General features: G+C 37.0%; 1 long non-coding RNA gene across 1 annotated transcript; it reads right to left on the bottom strand.

Annotated features, from left to right (window-relative positions):
• Positions 1-377: 377 nt before the first annotated feature.
• Positions 378-5,630, bottom strand: LOC133278310 (uncharacterized). The gene is made up of 4 exons (XR_009746517.1): positions 5,515-5,630; positions 2,597-2,704; positions 1,259-1,395; positions 378-792 (listed from the first exon to the last, which is right to left on the bottom strand). It is a non-coding gene; the product is annotated as an uncharacterized LOC133278310 (long non-coding RNA).
• Positions 5,631-23,239: the final 17,609 nt, after the last annotated feature.

Here is a 23,239-nt window from a genome sequence, read left to right as displayed (position 1 = left end):
AGAGAGGAAAATATGTCCAAAAAACTCCAGAATATGATGAAGTTTGAGAACTGATCCCTTTTTCCTTCTACAGAATATTTTTATTTTTTATTTTATTTTCTGAATCCTTCTGCGTCAATTCAACAATTCCACTTTTGAATACATAACGATGGTCACAGATGTTTAACTATAAGGTAAACACTGAGTCTAAACTCCTGAGTTTTTGAGCTTTAAAGGTAACATTGTTGACTTCACCTTAGGTATCTTTTTTGCTATGCTCTATAGCATACTTTAGGTACTTTCAAAAATATTTATATTTCAGCTAGCATCTACATTCCCATGCATTCTAATTTTATTACTCTAGTTTCTCTTGTGTTTTTAACCTTGTTTTCTTGTCTCCATCTCTCCAATTAAAATGGTCTGTGGTTTGTTTCAGGAAAGAGTTATAAGGATGATCCAGGGAAAACTCTTCATTTAACCATTAGATTCATTAGGCAATCTCAGCAGTCATTAAGGAAGAACAGTTTACTATGCTTTTTTACAGCTTGGTCAAAATCAGAGGATTCAAAAATTAATCATCAAAACTTGTTCCCTGGTTTAGATAAGAGTGTTGAAACAAGTGGCAATATATTACAGCTGGAGAACACCCTTACCACAAGGGTAGTCTTGTTTATGTAGGTATCATTTGTGCCCAGCATTATACCTTCCTGAAGGTGCCTTTTGAAGACAGGGCTCCATAGGCCCACTTGTCAGCCCACATGAGCTAGTAAACATTTGGACTTACTCATCTGTCTTTGGAGAAAGAGGTGGTTGCTAGAAGTCAGAGAAACCAAATTAAATTAAATGTTCTAACCCACGTGAGTGTTTCAACCCTGGAATTAATACGAAGTTGCTGACAGGCTCTTTTTATCGGTCACCTTTTAAATGTGTAATTGGGATCACCACCAGATAATGATATTAATATGTAGAGGAGGTAATATTAAAGGGAACAGGTGACATCGGAATTGAATTTGTGAAGCCTGTTTTATCTGTGAGGGCAAATGTACTGCAGTTACAGTAACACAAAGTACTCATGACCAATGAGTTATGTAGTACCATTAATCCATGTAAGTGGCATGTGGGCTAAAGTCTAGAAATTCTAACCTAAATCACTCCAAAGTTCTCACCAACTTAAACCACATGAATCAGAAGTAGATGCAAGTAATGTGCCCTCATCTGCCTCCCTCACAGTGCTGGGTGTTTTCCCCAGACAGAAAAAGGGATTTAAGCCCTTCTGTACCTTCCTCATATTCCTTTGGATACAGAGCCCTCCAAGGCTGCAGTGTGTGGCATGGAATGAGTTGCTGGAGGACTGGCTTCAACAGCTCTTCCATCACCCTCCAGAGAAAGGTAAGGCCTTGCCACCCACATGTCCATCTGAAAAGACATAGCTGGTATTCAACTGTTACCCTTGGAAGAAGTGTGCGATATTTTAGCATTATTACCGCAGGAACAAATGAGATACTTTTTTTGGGTACCACGCCAAATTTTCCAGGCATTCAAAAATACTATTTATTAGGAGAACTAAAGTTGTTTTTTTTCAAATTATCATAAGACATTTTGCTGGAAATCAATTTCTTTAATGAACAAAGTTCTTTAGCACTGCAAAGTTGCTTTCTATTGAGATGCTTTTTAAAAGTATTTTCTCGCAAATTATAAATCCCTGATAAACTTTCTAATAATAAATGTTATTGTGAAATACACTGGTTTTCTCAACGATATATAAAAGGAACAGGCTCTCATATTTTACAATGAAAACAAAATTTCAAATAGAGCTGTAACATTTTTCTTCTTTCTGATGAGCAGTAAGTATGATGCACTATCTTATTCTTGTCTTTTGTGTGCATAAGAAAAATAGTAGTTCAGAAGAAACAGAAAAAATAATAAGCAAAAACCTCACTATTTATTCAAAGAGACTAAATTAGGAACTAATTAAAACTTTGTTAATTTGATTTGAGGAAATTCCCACTGGCTTTATTAATTTTTTTATTCAGCTCTTAATTTAAATAATTAATATTTTGAATCACTTAGAATTCTAAGTACCACATAATTTAGGTATTCTTCTGACTTGCAGAGCATTAGGAAAAACTGCTGTGTGCAGAAGTACCGACAGTTCATCCAAGACAGTGCGCTGTTTTATTGCCAAAGCACGAATCTTGTTTTTTTGACTGCCTGCAAACAGGTTGCCTCCTGGTAATTAGATGAAACCATAGTTGAAGGCAAAGTGGTCAGACCTTTAATTCTCTTAAAGTACCAAAACATTTTAACCAAGTGGATTGAAGTCTGTCTTCCAGTATAGTCAGTTTATCCTGATACTCAGACTAGTTTGTTCCAATTCTCAGTAACAAATGTAGCAGAGAAAATATATCATGAGTGCCTCTGGCCAAGGAGGGAGGTTTCATTTCATGAAGTTTCATAACGTTCATACTTTCCCCAAAGTACCCAGTTTTATCAATTCTAACTGAAAAAACAAGCAATGATGTTATTAGTAATCGGTAGCTATAAAGTCACTCTTACAGTGTCAAGGCCACATTTAGATGTATTTGAAATGAAAAAAAGTGATCCAGACATGCAATACTTGCTATCTTGTGAAAACTGAATCTCTCCTAGTGCCTTTCTTTGAGTGCCATGCTTAAGGCTTCACATTGGAGACCCAGCTATGCAGTGTCTTTGCTCACAGTTATCCCTGGAAGAGAAATGTAATAATGGACATGATTGTTGTATGGATTTAGTTAGCATGAGTCGGGCTTCTCAGTTAGCATAAGTAGAGCTTCTCTGTAAGTGGAAAAATACTAGGCCAGAGGGGAGGTTAGCCAGGGATAGCAGTGGGGGAAGTGAAATTGCAACGTTAGCAACGATAAGAATAAAACTCAGGATGTAAAACCACAGTAGAAGGATGTTGAGGTTAGTGCTAAGCAGAAGTAGTTGTTGTAACTTGTATTAAGCAGCTTTGTGTAAAGCCCAATCAGAAGCTTGTTGGCAAGGCATGTTAACCAGTCAGCGGATAATCAATGTGTGGATTTGTGTATAAAAGATCATGTCTGATGCTCAATAAATGGTAATCGCTTGATCACATTGATCATCTCTGCATTGTCCACGACTCTCTGTGCTGTCCACAATTCCCGCGTCGACGCACGATGGCCTTTGTGACAGAAAAATATACGAATGGGTGGTTAGTTTTTTGGGGAAGATAAGAAAAACTTGTGCTTAGAGACTACTGCTATGGATTCTTAGTATCATTTAATGGTTCAGCCCTACTTATTAAGTCCTGCCTAAAACAAGTGTTGGTACAGATGCAGATAGCTCCCAGAGGGAGCTTGGGAAAGTAATAAAAAGGTTATGTACAGAATATTCTACTCCTTGTGACTAAGAATGTTGAAGTTATGGCACAGAAGAGTAGAGGAGCTGCCCATTGCTGTGGCTGTACCCAGCAGCCAACAGAAAACTGAGGGAAAGTGCAATGCCTAGGACCATGGATCAATGTCCCCATGTATCAGTGACAGGGACAATCTAATCTGCTATTCATTGCTCCCTGTAACTAGTTTATGCACTTGCCAGAACAGATATAAGTCTATATAGACTAATGGTCAAAGCATTACATCCTTTTCCCTCTCTGTAGCTATTGTTATGTATTGGTATGGCTATTGGTATGTATTGTATTGGTATGTATAATACTTCTATTTCACAAATTTTTGGAATTTAAAATTGTTTGCTATTCCAGAATAAAATTAATTGGACGCTTATAAGATGCTCTTCTGCAGTCATTTTTATTAAGGGTTAATGACATGAGCACTACAGATGGAAGAAGAGAGACTGCATACTATGCTATGTGATTACAGTTAGCAAAATAAATTTCAAATACGTGTGTCAAAAGATATTTAATCTAGTACTTTAAAAGATATTTAGTCCAAAAAGAGAGGCTGAGAGAGAGCATCCAGACAAACAGATAGCTTAGACAGTACCTGTGAAGTGACCTGAGCTTGTCCAGTGTCTGTCTGAGACAATTTACTATACCAGTGATTTTTCTCTTGCTTTTTACTGACTTAAAGCATTCCCAGCCAAAATTGTTTTAGGTTCTTGTGATACTTGCTTTCCCTCTCCTACCTTTAACCCTTCCCAAAGTATAATTGAATAAATTAATCCTAAAATGATCATATTTGACACACAAATATTTTTTGTGCAGATTGAAGTCTTGAACATAACTTTTCTTGTAATTGTTTTCCTTGGTTTTGCTTATAATTCATAAATAAGCATTTGTGACTACTAAATTCACTGATAAAACACATTCTCAGAGATTTCAATAATTACCAACAGTCTGGTGAGGAAACAGTATCAAGGGAAGCACTCAGTGCCTACCTGAAGTTGTATTGCTTCTGCTGATATTCCAGGTGCAAACACCTTCAGAGTTATTCAGCTTTCTCTGTCCCCTCTGCTTTTCTGAGCCAGCTTAATCTCTTCTGGCAGAAGTACTTTATTATTCATTTAGAACTAGGTAAAACTCATAATGTATCAAAAAAAATTACATTAGTTCTAAGCATTGTCTCTGTTTATTTAAAAGGTTTTTTTTAGCTTTCATATTTTGCTAATGGCATTTACTTTTCTTACTCTTTTAAACTAGGGGTTTCTGAATTTTTAGTACTGTTGGATATATTTAGTGGTAAATGTTTTCCCTTCTCCAACCACAATCAGAAAACTTATACCATGAAATCCAGAAAAAAAGAAATCAAGGATTCACTCATCTAGCTGCAGAACTCACAGTAGTCATCCTGCAGCAATGATTCTCCCTCCCCTCTGGGCAACAAACAAGGGAGTCCAGTTTCAGGAGTTTTGTTGTCTTTTCTCCAAGTTCTCCATGGATTTGGATAGTGCTCTCTGATTGCTGAGACACTGTCTGCTGCAATAACTATGTTCTTTGTAAACAGTGGAAATTTTACACAATAAACTGAAGCTCATCCGCATAAAAGGCATAACCTCAGATCTCTTCTCAACAAGAAACCATCCAGTATCCTGACTGCTGAATGAACTGAGTCCTTTTTTGAGCTTAAATATAAGACATATAAAAAGGACTAAACTGCAGTTCTAGCAGTTTACAGATGAGAAATGAGAGAAAAGACAAGAGAACACATTTGTCTTTTAAACTCAAGACACAGTAGGATACCCATTTATCATGATTTCATGTGTTTATACCAGTGATTCCTGATCTTTGAAGGTATCAGACCAGGATCCCAGTATATTAGTAACTATATGCCTGTTATTACCCATTTCAGACCATAAAGCAAATGTGATATTAGCTGAATCTATTTTGTTCTCTGGCCTCCCGCATCCTGTCATCTTTTAATGGCTTTTGTTTTTTTCACTGATGTCTTTGTTTATGCTCAGAGCCACATTCCAGTTACTTTATTAACAACTCATGGCCAAGGTTGGATTTCTATCTTTAGAGAAGCAAGAATCTTAAAGGCAATTAGCATTCAAATAAGCCAATTATTTTATACTTACATACGCAATAAGATTTTATCCAGCATTCAGAGTGAACTAAATGCTTCAGTTCTCAGCTATGAGGCAAAAAGATTAGTGGTGGCTGTACTGTGAATGTAAAAATTAAACCGTCATTAGTACAGCTGAATCAATAAAGTGTGCCATCATGACAACTTTAGTATGCATATATTATGCAAATGCATAAAGCATAACCTTTTCTTGCTGCTTAGATTTTACTGAAATGAAAATATTCTGCTCTGGTGAGACTAAAATAGTGAACAAATGCAGAGCACTGTGAATTGCTAATTAGCTGGTACTTTCCTTGTAACCTTTTGTTCTTTAATTTTTAAGCTAATAAGAGTGTAAGAAGGGGGAGATGGCTAAGAGGATCCACTTATATAAATTAGAATAAAGTCCTTTCCTCTCAGTGAATTTTAATTTTTTCCTGAAATATTCTTGGTGTGTGTGTGCTTTGCACGCAATATTCTTGATACACAACTCTGGAAAACTATCTAAGAAACAGTTCTCTTACTCAAAGTTTTGCAGCACCATTGTACTCATATTTTTGCTGTTGACCTGATGGCAAGTACCATACTGTCATGATATCCCATGCTTACAAACCAGATAATTTATTTTCATTCTCAGTGTACCCTTGGGTATTATTTTTTCAACTCATCCATCTTAAGACTCTACTTTTTCAGAAGAAATCTTCCTGTGTTACAGCAATTTGAAATATTTTGCCAATACCTAATTTTTTACTAATATCTATCTCATAACCACTCATGCTTTTATATATTCCTCCTTTCCAGAATAATGTCTTTTGTTAGAACTAACATTGAAGTCATGGACACTGAAGTCTTACAAATTGTTGTTTTGACAAAACCGGACTACTTTTTTCTGTTGAAGAATATCATTAATATGACAATGTTGTAGTGAAGTGAGCAAGGATACCACTATAGTGTAAATATCTTTTTTTTCCTACTGTTCATAATTTTTGCAAACAAAAAATCAATTTAGCTGAGTCTTCCATGCATAGTTTTTGTAAATACTAAATTTGCTCAAATAATCGTAAATGCTAAAGTTTCTTACTGAGAAATATTCAAATCAGTGTACACAAAGCCATGGCTATAGCCAGCTTATAGCACTGTGAAGTATCTCGTACTGTAATGAGTTCACAGTATGGGAATGAGGTAAGCTTATTCATGAATGATAACTAGATGAATGAGGACAAAATCTGTATGGTCCTGTGCAGCCACTGGATAGAGACATTATCCTCCCAAGGTAATTAACTGTGGCTAGCAAAGGCTGCTGTTCTGATGGACTCCCCAGGAAAGCCAGCTTTCAGTGTTTCCTCATTACTTATCCTACAACTATGACATTTTAGGCAGTTTTATGTCCTTGATCACAAAGGGCTCAATCTCAGGTTCTGGCAATCTACTGTCTATGCCTTTTATTTTGTATTTTGTCCTAAGCTGTGCCAGTTAAACCTTTGGACACTGTGAAGTGCTCAATAGACCCCTATCTGATGTGTCATTCTATGTGCTACAGTCTGGACAAATTCAGCTTCACTCCCCGCCACGCCCCCCAATATTAGAAGACAGCTGCAAATATTAGCTGCACTGTGGAAAAGCAAACTAAATTAATGTGAATGACTCCTTTGATGGCTATCATGAAAAAGAGACCTTATGTTAACTGTTAGCATCTTTACGAGTTATTATTCTCCAAAATAATTGCAAAAGAAATATATATATATTTGCAAAGAATAATCTATAGGGTTTTTTTTGGGTTTTTTTTGGTGTTTTTTTTTTGTACTGGGAGGTATGTGTGTTCATTGGTTGTTTTTTTTCCTGTGTGTTTTTTCTTCCAGGGGAAATACAGTCCAGCACTTACTTTCATTTCCCAGAATCCACTGAGAATGAAAAGTGAAAATTTAACTGGAAGTGGAAGCAGGCTATAAGGAGCAAATTGTAATGCAAATTTCAGCTAGGAAACCAGTGACACATCTCTATATTTGCTGTTTAGTCATTAAAATACATAAAACTGAAGTTTAGATTTAAGAAAAACTACTACTCTGCATATTTACCCTGTGATACATCAATGTTATATTAGATTACACACATTTAGGAAAATAATACTCAGTAAAGTGCTTCTTTATCAAAGAGATTGATATATTTGTTTTGTGAAAGCCATCACCTATTTAAAGCTTCAGTGATTTTTTTGTATTATTCATTATTTAATTTGCTTAGTAAAATACTATATAATATTCATGGCACATAAATCGTTTCTCACATGTTAACCATGAAATTTATCAGTATTTGCTTTTTTCCCATGTAACTTTGGCTTCAAAGCAGTCAACTGCTTTGAAGACATTATTTTTAATGCACTGTAACACTTATCCCTACCATTTTAACATTAACTGGGATTTCTGCTTTGCGTGAATGTCTCCCTTCATTGTCTTGCATAAGTTTGACTGTTAGTTTATAAATTAGAGTGCATTCTTCATAAAGGAGAAGAGCATGTTTACATGAAAGCTCTTAGCAGATCATACCCACATCTTTAGTACATCTTCCTTAGTATACATCAGAAACCAAATGTTTTAGATTTTGTGGATAGATAAAACTACTGAGACAGTGTAAATAAAAGCAGCATTTAACATCTTATATGTATGATAAAGGTAATGCTAAATTCAGAGCTTCCTTTTTATTTTCCTGTGAGTCTGGACTAATGGACTTCAGTTGCCACTGTCCTCAACGAATGAAATGATAGACAACATCAGTATGGCTTACAGAAATAAACACCTACCTCTGGATGTGCAAGTTGAGATGAATCAAAATAATTGTTATACCATCACTTTGTTGCTTAATATGTGCCGCATGTTACAACAAAATTTCCAAGAATACAAAATCTGGAAAACTGAGCACCTTAATGGCAGTGATTCTACTGTGCATTTTTTAAATAAACTCAACAAAATATAATTCAGCTATGAAAGAGACTGCTATAATGTAGTAATAAATTTATTTTTATAACACCTACATTAATTTGTTAATTCTTATCTAAACTGTTTTAAACCCTGAAAACCAGATGAAAAATGTATACATAGACCCCTTAAAATAAGAGTTTGCAGCACTAATAGTATATTTGCATATAACATTTCAAATTAAATTAAAAAAACTATTATTAGACATAGCAATGGTAATCTAGATTTTTTTGAAACATGAATAGTATGGTAAATGAGGAATGAAGGGACCTCTCTTGGAAGTAGTCTCAACTGTTTTTACAGGTATAAAAAACACTGAGAATATTTTAAAACCTACCTAACACACCTGAAAATATGGGGGGGGGGGGATGGAGAATATATTAAAATAATTTGAGATACTTAAAAATAATAAATAAATAAAAAATATTTACTCATTGGATCCAAGTTCATTTTTTGTCCTGGAAATTTTATGCAAAGAATATAACAACTCTAAGGAATTTTCCTGGTTCTTACACAACAATAGTCCCATATTGTTCCATGACCAAGTGTAATAAATATTTTAAGATAAAAGTCAAGTAACAGCAACAGTTCCCTTGCCACAAAATTGTATTCTGTAGGCTGCAGAATTGTTGAAGAACTTAAGTTCTTGACGCTTGTAGCTTCAGCTGGTTTGCTGAAAAAAATTATTTAGATCTTAATAACTAAATTACTTCTCAATTTTCCTCATTTAGGAGGATCTGATCTTTGCTGTGCTGCATATTTGAAAGCTAACCGCATAGTTTTTGTTACCATGGACAGCTAAAACTGTGCTACAGAAATGCCAAATATTAACATCATAGATGAACTGTGATCATTCGAGTCTGGCAAAGAATATATTATAAAGTGGTATGATGTCCATCCATCTGGCCTTGGACGTTGCTGAACTAGAAAAGTGCCCAGTACTTTATCTCTATACTGACTCATGGATGGTGGCAAATGCCCTGTAGGGGTGGTTGCAGCAACGGAAGCAGAGCAACTGGCAATGCAGAGGTGAACCCATCTGGGCTGCTGCACCGTGGCTAAAGTCCAGGGTTGCAATTCTACTTGCTATTCTACTGGTCCTACCACACAAGATCCTGAATTCCACCATCTCGTGGTCGCTGCAACCAAGGCAGCCCTCAACCCTTACTGCTTCGACCAGATCCTCCTTGTTAGTGAGGATGAGATCCAGCAGCGCTCCTTTCCTGGTTGGCTCATCCACCATTTGCAGGAGGAAGTTATCATCCATACACTAGAGGAACCTGTGGCTGGGTTGCCGAGTGGTCCTTCCAGCAAACATCAGGGAAGTTAAAATCCCCCACGACGACCACTGCCTATGACTGTGAGGCCTCTCTCAGCTGCCTGTAGAAGGCCTTGTCAACTTCCTCACCCTGATCCGGTGGTCTGTAACAGACACCCACAACAGTATCGCCCCTGCCAGCCTGCCCCTTAATTCTCACCCACAGACTCTCAACTCGCTCGTCATCTCTCCCTGGACAGAACTCAGTGCATTGTAGTTGCTCCCGCACATAAAGAGCAACCCCACCACCCCACCTGGCTGGCCTGTCTTTCCTGAAAAGGACATAGCCCTCCATGACAAAAAAACAAACAACAAAAAAAACCCAAACAGAACAAATTCCATTTATTACAGTCTGAACTCTGGATCTGACAGTCAAACTTGCTTTGTCCTTTTCTATTGCTACATACTGAAATGAGGCAGTCTGCAGCAGAGAGAGTCTGAGGTCAAATAAAATGCAGCTCTCATACTGGCATGCCTTTACTAGCTAAAGCTCTCTAAATCCACACAGCTTAAGCAAAATTGAAACTTCTACAACTCTCAGTATTCTAAACTTTTTCCTTAGAAAGGAGCAAACAAGAATGCCAAGGAAATTGCCAATTTTCTTCAGCATAATTAAAGTACCCAGCTTAACTTCCCACTGTTTTAAACCTGTGCAAGTAGGATGTTTTTCCAAACTTGATGAAGCATACAACCCTTTCAGTAATCAAATCAAGACTTCAGAATGTAAATGCTACATTGCCTTTAACAGACGGTTAGACTGTGAATTAATTAAACGCTAGTTTTCAGATAATTCCTACTTACATTTTTGATCTCAATAGGGACTAAAGTGTGGCACCTGGAATGACCTGATTTAGAGTCGGTTTGTGGTTTTGTGGTTGCTGTGTGAGTGACTTTATTTTGTGGTTTTCTTCAACACAGGAAAGCAAAAGTTTTAACCTTTTCAGAAAGAATTTACTTTAAACCAGAGACATAGAAAAAAAAATCATCCAAAAAGGAATTACTTTTAGAAACTTATGAGCAACTTGAAAGGTAGAATTGAGGCAAGAGTTCCCTCTCATTTATAACATGCTCAACAGTTCCTACTGCAGCAGAATGTACTTTTTGCTGCTACTGAAATTCTTATTACTTAAATTTCCAAAAAGCAATGTCCCTACTGATGGATGAGTTGCTGTCAATGTTCTTCTTGATTGCTATGGATATTATTCTTATGTGGTATGGCAATAAGAGTGAAAATAACCAGTTTTAAGAACCACTTTGTACATTTCATTGACCTGCTTGCTTCAATGTGTTGTCCTAGTTTATGTATCACTTATTAAAAGTTAGTCTTGCCTCTGAACTTGATATAATATGCTTTCTTGAAATTATAATTGACAAAACCAATAAAAATGTTAATTTTTTGTAACACTTTGGTATGGCTTAAGTATTCACAAGTGTGAACTTGATACCGAGTAAGAAAATGTGTTGTACTAATCATTTTCTCTGGAAGAGCTTTTTATATCAAAACTTTTTATGAGCAGGCTTGATCTTTTATGTGGGTTTTTATTTGCAGAAAAAACATATCTCTTCTCCAAGCACAGAAATTAACTTCATGAATTTTGTAATTCAATTCAGTATCTTGGCCTAAAGAAACAGGCCAAGTTTTAGAGGTGAGTGAAAGAAAGGTCCTAAAGCCAGGAGTCCCCAGCTGCACAAAAGAACCCAGAGCTGAGCAGATGAAGGACTGCCATGCTGGGGCCCCCAGCTGGGGAGCTGTTGCAGAGGCATGGCTGTACAAGAAGCCACTGAAAAAATGAATAATCAGAAAGCAGCCCAGACTGCTTCAGCTAAACACATAGCTCCCCTTTGTTTTTAATGTGAACATGCAACTGGTAGGTTGAGCTGGTCCTGGCTGTTCAGTTGTTTCAGAAGTTGCAGGGGCAGTCAAGATGTGTGGTCACTTGCAGTTATTCATATTTGAGACAGCAAACTACAAATTTATCACTGTGAGGTTGGTTTTCATTTTCACCATGCCAGAAGACTTTGGTAATCTGCTTACTTTCATGACTGATAGGCTGTGAGGGAGGTCAGACAGAAAAGCCTGAAAGGAACTGAGCCTTTGTCTTGTAGTGTAAGGGAGTGCTGCAAAACTGCTCTACTCAGTGGGCTGTCACACGAAAGGGATATGGCACTCTTTCGATCAGTTGTTTTTGTTTTCTTTTCTAAGAGCATTGCTCTGACTGAATTACACCACCCTCTGACCAAGATCCTGTCGGTGTCAGCTCCACAATGCTAACAAAATGAGCTTTTGCAGGGTTTTAGGACATACGAATCTAAATTTTCAATCCTAGCAGTTCAATAAAGACAACAGTACCTGTGGTTATTCACAGAAGCAGCAATGTAGGTACCTAACCTAAACCTGGAAAACCTGTTAATGTTCATAGGCCTACAGAAAGCCAACTAGTTAAGAACAGATTTTGTGAACCATTCACAAATGTGATGGATCTGTACAGGGTGGGTGCAGGGAGAAAACAGCTATTGCTGTGGTCCTCCCTTGCTTTCTACACTGCTAAGGGCGGTGGACCTGCGGGGAAGGTACTAATTTACTCATTTAAGCAGGTTTGAAAGCAACAATTATTGTAGGGATTACAGGAAAACAAGCAGACAAACAAAAACAAAACAACAAAACTTTCCTAGGTGTGCAGTTAAACGAGTTTTCTGGGTAGATTTTGCACACATACATCTTTTGTGCAGCCTGTCACTCAGTTGAGAAGGTGCTGGCTGGCATCATTGAAAGAAGTGAGTCTTTACCTATACCTATATGAGGAGCCACCTGAGAATTAAGCATAAGGAGGCTGAGGAAGGCAGAAGCTGTGCATCTGCACTTGGCGTAAGGCATTATGCCTAAAAGTCAAAGTGGCTATCAATACAGCACAGAAATATATGGAAAAGTGGAATACATTATTTATCATCCAAGCTTTGCTCTCATTTCTGCTAACGGTCACTTTCACTTGTGTAGAAACCAGCTGTGACAGTAGAGGATCATCAGCCATGGAGGGATCTTCTCTACAATGTCACACTTCAAATAATATTGGTTAAGCTCTGTTTCTTCTACCCTATTGCAGAAATATGCCTATGGTAATAATTTAATGTACTTGGTTCTGCACAAAATTATATGGTACGATGCAACAGCTAGCTCTCATAATTATCCATTATAATTTTGTTCATTCATTCAGACATGCTGCAGTGAATCTACTAGAGGTAGTTAAAAAAAAAAGAGGTATTTACTGCATTCATATTTCTCACTGCAATCAATTTCACAATTCCCAAGACTTAACTCTCAGAAAAACATGCCTGCATTTATATCTATGGTTAATGCTCATGATTTATAGCATTACACACACACTTTTAATACCTTGCTTGTGTAGGTGGATGGCAAATAAGATTCATATGAAATGAGCATCAGCCAGTGAAAATGCAACTGAGACACAAACAGAACAGATTAGGCTATCAAATATTGCCATAAAAAATAATATTCCATAAACATTATATATTGCATCTAAATCACTGGGTTGTCAAATGGAAATTGGAGAAAGAGCTACAAAGATGACAAAGAATGGTTCCCAGCACCTCTTATTTCTTTATTACTGTGGTAAAATATCATATTCAGCAAAGTTCTGGAGAGGGATAACTTCCATTACAAAAAGAAATCAATGTGTAATTTGGGAGGATGGAGGATTCTTACTAGATAATTCTTACTGCTATAGCATAAGATTCCTGTAACTTCCCTGAAGCATTATTTTTCCAAATGAAGAAGACAGGTACAGTGAGGACAAAAGGAAGACTGACCACCTAGCTTTCTCTACCTATACATATATATACATTATAGAATCATAGAATCATAGAATGGTTTGGGTCGGAAGGGACCTTATCCAGTTCCAACACCCTGCTACAGGCAGTGACACCTTCCACTAGGCCAGGTTGCTCCAAGCCCCATATAACCTGGCCTTGAACACTGCCAGGGATGGGGCAGCCATAACTACTCTGGGCAACCTGTTCCACTGTCTCACCATCATTACAGTGAAGAACACACATATATACACATACACACAGGCTTACACTCATATATATATACATCAATGTGTATACATAACCTTTATAATTCAGAAGGCAGAATCTAATATTCCTTACACCTTGGCTTGGAGGGCACTCTTTTAGCCACAACACGGTGTAGTCCTTACTTGGCTGCTCCTACCCTGTCCTGTTTTGTTTGCTCTGAGCCAAACTGATCTGTTTTCTTTGTCATCCTCTAAACTTTCTAAATTTTTTTCTCCTGTATTTTGTCCAGCCACAGGCTTTGTCAGAACTGCTTTCAATTTCACAAACTTTCCAGACAAAAAAAATAAAGAGCAGTGTGGTGAAGAAGAGGAAGACTGAAGAGGAACCAACAATACATAGTTTCTAACCAGGCCTGTACCTTATGGGTGCGGTGCTAGGTCTGCACCTTACCTCTGCAACTCAGCACTCTTCCCAGGGTAAGAAGCAGGCACAGAGAAAACATGGCAGTATCTATAGTTACCTTTGTGTAACTCTTTTAGCAAGCCCTGTGTACCAGTGGGTTGTATTTCCAAGGAGGTGACCCATCAGTAGCACACCCTGCTCCCTTTCAGCCTCTTCAGCAGGACTGCAGTGTACCACGCTGTCACAGCTGAACCCGATGGCCTCTGCAGCCCTGTGCCCCTCTGGCAGGGATCTGCCAGAAAAAAAAGTAGGTATGACAAGATAAACAGGCTTTTCCCAGCTGCAAATTCTTTCTTCCCTCCAACAGGGTGGGATTAAACTTGTTGCAGTGCTGAGAGCAGAGTGAAGACCTCTGACTGCAGAGCCTGCATCTCCTGTTGCCATCTTGGAGGCTAGAGCCAGCAGGAGGCTGGGCCTGGCTGGGTGTCTCACTGGGGCTAGGGGGAGACCTGCCCATGTGGGCAATGAGGGTGGCCTGGCAGCATCAGTGTCTGCAGATGGCAGGCGGTGGTGCCAGGCCTCTGCTTGGCAGGAGCCCACCTACTGCATCCCTGCCATGGCCAAATCTCCGTGATGGTGGGTGCCTGAGCAGGACTAGTGAAGAAGCACAGGGGGGTGCTGGTGCCAGCACACCCTGCAAAGAGGGTGTCAGGAACAGCAGCTCTTTTTAATTAACTTAAACTCGTATTGGGTTTTTATGGGTGTTTGGCAACATTTAGAAATAATGGCGTGTTAGTTAAGAATGCATTACAAGAAAACGTGTGGAAGCAGAAGCTTTATTCGATCCTAATATAACATCACATCCTCGGGGATTAATTTTTTTTTTTCCCCCAATTCTGTGGGTCACAAATGATGTTAATTAAACTGAGACATACCTCTCCTCTTGTTTTCAAGTAGTATAATGCAGTACAAATTAGGAACAAAATGAAGGTTTTACATGTTCTTGAATTACTTTTTTTTTAATAGCATTGGATGATTGTTTTTTACTGAAAACAATAGGAAGGGTTGAACTGCTAAGCTTCTGTGAAAGGAACAATGAACTGGGCTCAAGTTTTCCCTCATGGAAAGGCATGGTCTGCCACACAGGAAGAAACTCGTTCTTTTTCTGCTATAGTAGTGTCTTCTTAGGCTGCCATTTTGGACTAATCAACTCCCAGAAGTGGAGAATTTAAAATTTCTAATATTTTTAATTTTTTTTAAATTTCTTTTATTTTTTGCAGTACCAGCAGGAGAATTTCTCTCTGCCATGAAAGGATTATTTTCTGGTTTGCATTTAATGTTTTTTTCTTAATAAATAAGCTGAATCAGGAAGCATGAAGGAAGAATCATAGTCATGGCTTATCGCAAGATGTGAGGATGTGTGAAACGTGCTAGTGAATACTTTGAAACTCTAATTGAGAACAGTTTGTGCAGGAAAGATACAAAAATAAAGAGAAAACAAACCTGTATTGACAGCCATGACAAAATTCAGGGAAATGGCAGTACACAAAAAAAGCTGAGCTTTTCCAAGGAGTTACTCCCTGATCAAAAGTATTGCCAACTTGTTGTTAATTTCCTCAAAGTTTTTAAGGTAGCATGAGTGTGTGTGTTTGTATGTGCATATGGAGAAAATGTGCATAGACATGCACTGAAGCCAATTTATTTTGATCCATACTTCTCATATACATATACACGTCTATTAATATATATTAAAAATGTGTTTTAACAAGATTCACCCTAGCCAGCAGAAGGAACACAGAAGATCTCTTGTAGCCGTCACATGGTAAAATCTATGAAATAGGACATAACTGTATTTGCTCTGTCCTGTTACTCATCATTCTAGTTTGCGCTCATAGAGGATATGAATTATTCATTTTTAAGCACAATAGGAAAACATTAGTACTTTTTAATGGCCAAGTGGGATTTTCTAATGAAAGACTCGTAAGTCAGGTTCATTGTAATGAGGAACATTTTTACAAAAACAGGTATTAAGTGTAAGAAGTACTCATAACTTCTTGTTCAGAATATGACATCCTGGGTCATGAAAACAACTGCATTTTGGTTATTGCTTGAGAAAATGAAAAGTGGATGACAGCCTTTTCCTTTTTTTGCTTTTCTGATATAAAAATCATTGTGTAAATTAGCTCCAAACTAATAAAAAAAAATACTGGCTATATTCCTAGTGAGCATTTCTGCCAGCTTCCCCAAGGGTACTGAAGGAGTTGGCAGAATTGTTCACCAACCCACTTTCAGTCATTTATCAACACTCCTGTCTAAACAGGGAGGTACCAGTTGACTGGAAGTTAGCAAACATTATGCCTATCTATGAGAGAGGCCAGATGGAAGATCTGGGAGTCTACAGGCCTGTCAGTCTGATCTCAGTGCCAGGGAAGATTAGGGAGCAGATCATCTTGAGCGCCATCATGAGACATGATGCAAGGCAGAAAAAAGATACAGAGGAAGGCGAGGTGTCATGAGGGGATGACATGAAGTTGCTGCATGTTTGACTAACTTGTGAGGATAACTGAGGGCAGTGGGGGGGGAGATGAGAGCGCAGGAGGTCAACACTCACAAAAGCTCTAGGACGAGGTTGATCTTTGGTCAAGGACCAGGCATGTTTGGCCAGTACAGGTTCTCAGTGTGCATGTATTTGGTGATGACATTAAAATAAATTCTAATTATGAGGTTTAATATAGCTTTCTCAACTCCATCCTTTTTATATGGACTATAATCTTTCTGAGAGAGTGATACTTCACAGAAAATATATTACCTTATGTTTATCAGGGAAAGAAAAAACAAACACACAAAGCTGAAAAACCTTAGTTTCATTCTCATTATTTTTATTATTTTTTTAATCTGGAAAAATCATTTTCCCCATCCACCCCCCCTCCCCCCCATAGTATTATTTTGTATCAGAGCCAGCCTTCTGTCATTTATTCAACCTATTGCTTTACATAAACCCTAATTCTAACGATGAGGTATTCTACCAATTAAGTACAATACTAATCATTGGCCTTATGTGATTAATGAAGTGAAATAACCTGTTTCACAATTTTACATTCCTAATCTACTCTTATTTAAAACTATGTAAGCCTAAGAATTGATAGACTTAGAGGCATGTTCTGTTCAAAGGAGAAAAGAAAGAACGCAACCTCCATTTTCACAAGATAAGGTACTGTGTAAACAGAATTTCTTGCCTGTATATTGCTTCTTTTGCCAACATTTTATCACACTATCTTATACAAAATGTATTTTCACTATGACTGTAATCTGGAAAGGAACAGACAAGATAATTCTTATTGAGGTAAATTTCATGTACAGCATGATAACTTATACATACATGATATGATATTCCAAGGAGACTAGGAGGATTGCTGCATGTTTCCTATGCAAAAAATGAAGGTTTGTTGCCTTCTGATTAAAATCTCTGACCTTATTGCTGCAAAGCCAAGGGCCTGACTGGCTCAGGTGATTAGGTGATTATTCCACCAAATTAAAACATTGGAGATATAAAAGAGTTAAGTAGATAATTATGAACCAGAATATCTCTACCGCTTGTCTTCTCTGGAAAATACTAAGGCCGGTCAGTGAGTTGGGAAAACTTTGTGATGAGCATAACTGAAAATGTTTAGCCTGGTTTTAAGAAAAAAAAAAGAAATCCTGCCCAATTGCCCTCTCATTTTTGATTTTTACATATATGGTGCAAGCATCTTAAGTTTTTCGGGAATTATGGAAGTATGACAAAACAATTTTGATTTCTGTTTCCCAGAAACAATCACAAGTGTATGGTTCCAGGAAGATTTGTGTTGCCTTTTTTTTTTGTAAAGATCATGACCCATAAATATATTGACTCTCTCCTGCCTTACTGAAAGCATTTATCCTTGTCTTACAAGACTTACCTATCTTATAATGGTGCCATTCTCTTGCTGAAACCAAGAGGACCATCTATGCAAAATGACAATAAAAATGAGCCAGACCTTGCTGAACAGGTGCAAAGCAGGCTGTGTAGTATATGGTGGGAAATCGGTGCATAGTGGTCAGGATATGGATTAAGAAATACCAGAATTGCCATGGTCAGGTCTGGGGCCACAGGCATTATCATAGTATTTTAGAATATTTTTTTCACATCAAAATCTATTTTCTGGGAAAAGATATAGGGCTTTTGCCTTGAAATAAAATGACAATCAAAGAGGTGCTGAAGAACTAGTACTGCAAATGATCATTATGGAAAAAGAAATAGGCTTAGCGAAACAGATGGTTATAGATTTAGCAATAATAACACCACCTGCAAATAGGCATCCAACAGTCATGGCAATTAAGTTTCAGGATTGCAACTGAGGGAGTAAAATTAGTTGTGGCTGCTCTGAGGAAGATATTTTCTTGATGAACACATCCATCTACATTTTGAAATTAGGTCATAATTTGAAGTATCCAGGTAACTAAACCCATTACTCATTCCTAAGGACAGAGACCAACATTGCACTAGGTCCCATATTTTTGATACTCACTACCAAATTACTTTGACTCAACAGCATTTCTTTATGTTGCATGTGTTGATGTCTGCACATCTTCCATGTGCAGATACTGCAATTTCATTTTTAAAGCTGTTTAATATACAACAAGATATTTACTCTAAAATACAGAAATCCACACAAGAGTTATAAAGAGTTATACCGGGCTAGCTTTTTGGAATTAAATTCCATCCCTAAACCTGAAATTTTTAAATTGTGTGCAAGTGATGTAGGTGCACGGGACATGCTCTAAATTGGATGAAAGTCTTTGAAACACCCCATACATGCTTATATTTGATAAAACATGCACCATATGGACTCAGGCATCCGTTAAGTTTAAAAATCACTGAGCTATTTGTTTTGTTCAAGTCACAAAGTGAAATATGTCACATAATGCCCTGTAGTAATTATACATCTGCTTATGAGACTTGATTCTTTCAAATTTTCTTGCTGCAACTGCTATTTCATTATCACAGTTCACAGTATTTCTCAGTGTATTTTAAAGGCATAATTTTACTCTTTTCATATCATTATACTCTTACTGTAAAGTATCAGTCAAAATATATCCATCATTTTTAATTGTCATAACTACCTGTATAAATACATTCAGAGGTCTGCTTGTGAGAATGAGATGGGTCCATATGGAATGCTGCTTGTCACTTAACCTTCCTTGTTCACTCAGAAAAAAAGATACAAGCTTCCTATGTAGTCACATAGACATGTAAACATGTCCTGTGTGCTTAAGTGCTTTGTGAGGGTTCAAGGCAGATACATGTATGATGAGTAATACAAATTAGCTGCTGAATCATAACATGCGGAATTGCAATCTGCAGTTCAAACTCTTCTGCAAGCCACTTGCAGTCGCCCTTCCTGCATAAGTTTTCCTTGCCCATTTTCAAACAGTTATCCATGTTCATCCAGAGCATGGATAACATGAACCCTATTCATCTAAAACATTGCTAACATTACTAACATCAGTGTTGCACAGTTAAAGCTACTGTCTGCATGGGCCATTTTTGCCATCTCTATAGGTAAAATGGCATTGCTCACTGTTACATGTCATTCTATAAGACTATATTTGAATAAGTGCTTTCTGTTTTAGAATGTGTTTGGTGTAAAATATGATATAATACAAAAAAAAAAATAAAGGTTTGCACATTCATAAAAAATGTTTATGCTAAAATGGCCTCAGATTGATTCTCTGGTTAGGTTAATTTTAATGCGTGCTCTGTATTTTGGGCAAAAGGTCTCCACTTCATACAATGATCAAGAGTTATTTGCATGTACAAGTACAGGCTCTAAAGCAGATTGAGAAATGAATGTGAGCTGGACAACTTCTTCAGAACAGCTCATGAAACCTCAGCTCCCACACTGCCTCTACTGTGACTGATATGCTAAATAAGGATCAATTTTTAATTGTTTAATGACATTTTACAATTAGTATATTATACTGCTTACTTTTGCTTTTAACAAGGAACATCATTTGACTAAACTTGTAGTTCTGATAATGATTATACTCATTACATGCACCAATAGTCACATGCCTTTCTCAGAAATATTGTTGTTACAAAAAAATTAGTATCATTCCAGAGTGGTTTAAAGTCACTTACTGAGGCATGGAATGTCCCCAGTTTGGTGGAAATTCTTGCTCAAGAGAGAACTTAACCAACTCACTTTTGCAATACAAGAGCTGGAAACGTGTTCTGTTCCTGTCTCACTGAAAGAATTTTTTATTCCTTCTGGTTTACCGACAGTAACTAGTCCTTCTGAACTTTCAAATACCACAGAAAATGCTAAATGAAAACCAGTTTAAAAAACACCACTAGAGGAAAAAAATTCTCTACATGTTGCAGCTTCAAAATACTGTTCAGCATTTGCTGTAGTGGTGTGAATACAATTCTCATGCTGCATATCTGTCTAGTAAAACAGGATAATTCTACCTAGCCAGCCTAAGCTCTTTAGTAAATTATATGAATAAAATTTCAGGTTTTTTTTCCTCTTCTTTCCACTTTTTTTGATTAGGGAAATGGCAAACAAAACAAAAAAGTAAACTATAGTAGAAATAAAAAGAAAACAACAACAAAGAGATGGCAGATAGAAAAGCAACGTTGAAAGCCTTTGAATTTAGCTTCCCCTGACAACCTATCTTGACATTCATTGCAAATACGGAGGAGACCTGTAAAGAGAGGAAATCAGCTGTCAAAACTAATGCTGAAGGAACCAAAGAGTGAAAGCAGACATGGAAAGCTGAATGGAAAACTCTTTGAAACATCTGGAGTTCTCCTCAACTGTAAGACATCTTGCCTTAAAATAACCAGCTGTTTTATGTGTGTGTGTATAAACAAATCACTGTAGAAAGCTAAATAGATTAAATGATTATTCAGATTACTCATGCAAAAGAAATTATGTTAGCAATATGAAGAAGCTGAAACTGGAAAGTCTACCATTTTGAAAGGAGTGTATGAATCCCTTTACAAGGTGTTTTAAAGTACTTCTTTCATGAGTGTCATTTTTCAATGTTGGGGAGGGCTAAAATAATGTGTTTCTGTCTAAAAATTTTGCATAACCCTGTTATACAGAAAATATACAAAAAATACATGCAATCACTTTATTTGTGCTATCCTTTATGTGAGAGATTTATACATTTTGAACTTATAAACTTTCTAAAGAACCCCCAAAAAGTGGAAAGGTCATACACATTCCCAGGCTCTAGTCCAAATTTACTTGTGCTCTGTGCGCCTAACTGCAGATTTCAATATTCTTTTATCTGCAGGGTTTATTTTCTCACCTTACTTAGGTTAATTTGATTAACCCCCAAAAATCTAAATGAGAGATTAAGCCATGATGCATGTTTACATTGGCTTCTAATAAAAATACAATCTTGTTTTAATTCTCAGATAATTATCAATCATATTTCATTAATCCTTCTATTACAGAAAGAACTGTACTTTAAAAGAGGTTAATTCTTAACTGTATTAACTGGTGGCAGTAAATGAAAAATAGGAGTTTGAAGGAGGCTCCTAACCATGGTTCTGTCTCTACTGCTCTACCACATGTGCTGCCAAGGACTTGGGGAACTGCATCTGCTTATTGCACAGCCTACTGGGCTACAGACACAGGTTTTGTTTTGGAAAAGAGGGCTCAGGTTTTGGAAGAGGGAAAGAATAAGAATTGGTGGAGACCTATTGTTTTGCCAAAACATGAGGGCAAAGGCCAATAGCTGGCAAGTCTTCTCAGGGTGTTAGCATGAATACAGCCCTCCTCCACCCGACTCAGTTTGAATCCTGTGCCTTGTATCTCCTTCATCCCTTGGCTTACCTCCTCTCACACCAAGGATTTTTGTGACTAAATGTCAGGGGAGGTTGGTCAAGTCCTGATCATTTTTTAACACATCATGAAATACAGATGAATCTCAAACTTGGAAAAAAAAATACTTAATTCTTACAATCTTTAGGCTATTTTCTGCACTTAATATTATGTGTAAAAAATAATTAATTTTGATACCTTAAAATTTGACTGCATAACTGCAGACATATATAGTACCATAAGTTATTACAATTTAGCAGTGAAAGAATAGTTTTATGATATTTTTCATTTTTTTTTTGCATCCAGTATAACATTTCTTGAAGGCTTTTCTCTTCCACAAGCCATATATTTTAAATCTGGTTGTACACTACCATCTATTAAGTGTAAGCCATGTTCCTTGGAGCTAATATAGGAAAGAGTGCTGTGAACCGTAATTCTGAGCTGCAGTTGTTTAATTTAAGAAATGGAAATCAATTATTTTAGAAATATCAGATGTCACTTAACATTTGTTTCAATATATTAATTTTCATTAAACTTAGTCGACTTCAGATCATTTTAATGATTTTTCCCCTCTGGGCAGACTGTCATTTCAATCACTTGATGATAGGGTTTTTGAATTAATTTTAAGACAGTTTAAAAAGAAACAGTATGAAAAAGGGTGAGAGATAAAAAAATGAAATGTGTCTGGATTAAAGCATTGATGTTGAGTTACAACTATTATATCTACTTCAGAATTCAAATCAGTTTGACTTTTAGGCTGTATAAAGGCATAAACCAATATTTATGCCCTTCCTAGAGAAAGAAAAGCCAAAATCAATGGCAAAATATCCCCCACTTATTGCACATATAGCTGTTTATTTCACTATATTGTATAAACACTGCTCGTGCTGGAATGACAGCCAGGCATGCTTTACCTGGTATAGGTCTGGAGAATCACCACCCACTGTTGTGTATGTATGTTTTTAAGGGTTGTAAACGACTCAAGGTGCAGCTGATAGCCTAAAGGTTTTTTCCTCCCACTGAAGTCCTAGGACACTCATTCATCCTTCCAGCCTGTTCTTCATTGGTCACCTGCTTATCTGGGGTCTTGTAATTGTTTAGAGTCATCACCAGGGCTGGTCTTCTAGGCCATGCAGTAAGTCCTCCATCTCTGTGAGT

Source organism: Pezoporus flaviventris, unplaced genomic scaffold (genome assembly GCF_033815535.1).
Source record: "Pezoporus flaviventris isolate CSIRO_AGI_PZ_B2104156 unplaced genomic scaffold, CSIRO_AGI_Pfla_v1 ptg000066l, whole genome shotgun sequence".
Taxonomy (NCBI): Eukaryota; Metazoa; Chordata; class Aves; order Psittaciformes; family Psittacidae; genus Pezoporus; species Pezoporus flaviventris.
Note: the sequence above shows the minus strand (reverse complement) of the source record. Positions and strands in the feature narration are given on the sequence as shown.